This window comes from Epinephelus fuscoguttatus, linkage group LG21, assembly GCF_011397635.1.
Source record: "Epinephelus fuscoguttatus linkage group LG21, E.fuscoguttatus.final_Chr_v1".
Classification (NCBI taxonomy): Eukaryota; Metazoa; Chordata; class Actinopteri; order Perciformes; family Serranidae; genus Epinephelus; species Epinephelus fuscoguttatus.
Window position 1 is genome coordinate 2,895,137 of NC_064772.1, and position 3,281 is coordinate 2,898,417.

General features: G+C 53.0%; 1 pseudogene; it reads left to right on the forward strand.

Moving 5' to 3' along the window:
• The first annotated feature begins 328 nt into the window (after positions 1 to 328).
• Positions 329 to 3,077, forward strand: LOC125882099 (uncharacterized; annotated as a pseudogene).
• The last annotated feature ends 204 nt before the right edge of the window (positions 3,078 to 3,281 follow it).

The following is a 3,281-nucleotide window of genomic DNA, read 5'->3' on the forward strand; positions in this document are numbered from 1 at the left end:
GCAATGATGACACGACGCGCAGAAGGACGCAGGAGGAGCCAGGCCCGGAGGCAACCCACAGTGCCCAGAGCCTCCTAGTGTCACCAATGCCTGCTGCTCACCTGCCACCCTAAGCCCCCCCCCCCCCCAAGAAGCATCATCTCTCAACAACCCACAGGACCCCCAAAGCCAGCAAGCTCCTGTAACAACTAGCTGTGCTCCTTCAGCCCAACCAAGGATCCAGTGGCCCCAGTCCTTAAAGAGAACAGAGTGGAAGCAGTTTGATGAGGATCTGGATCAGATCCTGGAATTGACAGCCAAGGGGGACGTGATTCATCGGCTGAAAACGATGACCACCCTCATAGTGAACATCGCAGCTGAGCGATTTGGAACCGAGGCACCCAAGCCCGCACCATCAGCATATGCTCCAAGCCACAGAGCAAGGAAGATCCAGCACCTCAGGGAAGAGCTTAAGCTGTTAAAGAGGCAGTACAAGACAGCAGGGGAAGTTGAGAGAGCTGGCCTAGCAGACCTAAGAGCAATCCTAAGGAAACAACTCTTGACCCTGCGGAGGGCAGAGTTCCACAGGAGGAGGTGGAAAGAGAGAGCCAGGAAGTGGGCAGCTTTCCTAGCCAGTCCCTTCAAGTTGACCAAGCAGCTTCTTGGCCAAAAGAGGACTGGCCGTCCCACCTGCTCGAAGGATGCCATTAACAACCATCTCAAGGCCATGTTCAGTGACCCCAGCAGATAACAACCGCTAGGCCCATGCGATGCACTGACAACACCACCAGAGCCTACATCAGACTTCAGCCTGAAGGAGCCCAGCTTAGGTGAAGCGGAGGGTGTGGTGAGGAGAGCAAGATCGACCTCGGCACCAGGCCCAAGTGGCGTGCCCTATAAAGTGTATAAGAACTGCCCAAAGCTGCTGGATCGGCTTTGGAAGGCCCTGAAAGTGATATGGAGGAGAGGGAAGATTGCCCAGCCATGGAGGTATGCTGAGGGAGTGTACATACCGAAAAAAGAGAAGTCTGAGAACACGGACCAGTTTCAGGTAATCCCCTTGCTCAGTGTGGAGAGCAAAGTCTTCTTCAGCATCATGGCCAAAAGACTCTCCAACTTCCTGTTGAGCAATAAGTACATCGACATGTCTGCGCGTAACATGTCACGCGTATGGCTCCATACCCCATAAGCTGGTGGAGGTCGCACTGGAGAAACACCACGTACCCCAGAAGATGAAAGACCTCATCCTGGACTACTACAGCAAGTTCAGCTTGAGAGTCTCATCTGGCCAGCTGACATCTGACTGGCACCAGCTGGAAGTGGGCATAATCACTGGTTGCACCATATCAGTGACCCTCTTCGCACTGGCAATGAACATGCTGGCCAAGGGAGCTGAAACAGAATGCAGAGGTCCACTCAGCTTGAGCTTCAAGTGTGCACAGTCCAGGTCCTTGGTATTAAAGAAGGGGAAGGTCACAGACAAATTCCGCTTCAGGCTGGGAGAACATCTGATCCCGTCAGTCACTGAGAAGCCAATGAAGAGCCTTGGGAAGGTCTTCAACTGCAGCCTGAATGACAGAGACTCCATCAAGGCAACCAGTGCTGACCTAGAGGGCTGGCTGAAAACAGTGGACAAGTCTGGGCTCCCCAGAAGATTCAAGGCCTGGATATAGCAGCATGGAATCCTCCCAAGAATCCTGTCTCTGGCCTCTGCTTATCTACAAGGTTCCCATGACTGTGGTTGAAGGTTTCGAGCAAAGAGTGAGCAGCTATCTTCGCAGATGGCTGGGTCTGCCATGCAGCCTAAGTAACATCGGGCTGTATGGGAACACAACAAGCTCAGGCTCCCTTTCAGCTTGGTCAGGGAGGAGTTCATTGTGGTATGGGCACGGGAACACCTGCAGTACTCTGGATCCAGAGACACCAAAGTGTCCGGGGCAGGAATTGTGGTGAGGACAGGGAGGAAGTGGAGGGCAACGGAGGCAGTCCAGCAAGCTGAAACTCGGCTGAAACACAAGACCATCCTCGGTACAGTGGTGCAAGGCAGAGCTGGATTTGGGAGCATAACATCAACCTGGTACGAGTCTGCCAGTGGGAGGGAGAGGCAGCGGCTGGTGCAGGAGGAGGTGCGAGCTTCAGCTGAGGAAGAGCAAACCAGCAGAACAGTGGCCATGAGGCAGCAAGGTGCCTGGATGAAGTGGGAGCAGGCGATGGAGTGGCATGTCACCTGGAAGGACATCTGGCAGTGGAACCCCCAGAGAATCAAGTTCTTAATCCAGAAGGTCTATGATGTCCTCCCAAGCCCATCTAACCTGTGCACCTGGGGCAAAATAGAAACACCTGCATGCACCCTGTGTTCCAAGATAGGGACACTGGAACACATCCTAAGCAGCTGCTCCAAGGCATTGAGTGAGGGCCGTTATTGATGGAGACACAATCAAGTCCTAAAATCCATCGCTGAGACAATCAGCAAGGGGATCAAGGACAGTCGATGCACCCGAGCTACAGCCAAGGCCATCCAGTTCGTCAAGGAAGGACAAAGGCCGGAGAGAACACCAAAGAACTGCTCTGCTGGTTTGCTCTCCATGGCCCGAGACTGGGCGATAACAGTTGACCTGGAGAGGCAGCTGAAAATTCTACCACACATCACCCAGTCCAAATTGAGACCCGACATCATCTTGGTCTCTGAGGCTACAAAACAACTGGTCTTGCTGGAGCTAACAGTTCCCTGGGAGGATAGAATGGAGGAGGCACAGGAGAGGAAGAGGGAGAAGTACCAGGAGCTGGTGGAGGATTGTCGGAGGAACGGCTGGAGGACCAGATGCATGCCAGTGGAGGTGGGCAGTCGGGGATTCGCCAGCCACTCCCTGAGTAAGGCCTACGGCACACTGGGCATAGCAGGTGCCAACCTAAAAAGAGCCATGAACAACAACGCGGAGGCTGCAGAGAAAGTGTCCAGATGGCTCTGGCTGAAGAGGGGAGAGCGGTGGGGGCAGTAGAATGCCACTTGGACACAGGCCGGGGTCTGATCAGCCTCGGTCGGGTTGCCTGGATGAAGGTGTCTGTTGTGAGACCCGAAACACCCAGTGACTCCAGGAAACAACACGATGATGTGTCCAAGGTAGTGCATCAGAAGATGTTTCTGAAGACCATACGACAAAATGAGACATGAAGAGAGACAGAGACAGAGAGAGATACATGACAGACGGTAATGACAGTAGCTTATAACAACATTAATGAAAGTAATAAAATTATAATTATAATTATGGCTATTGTGGTACAATAAGTTGAAAGTATATATT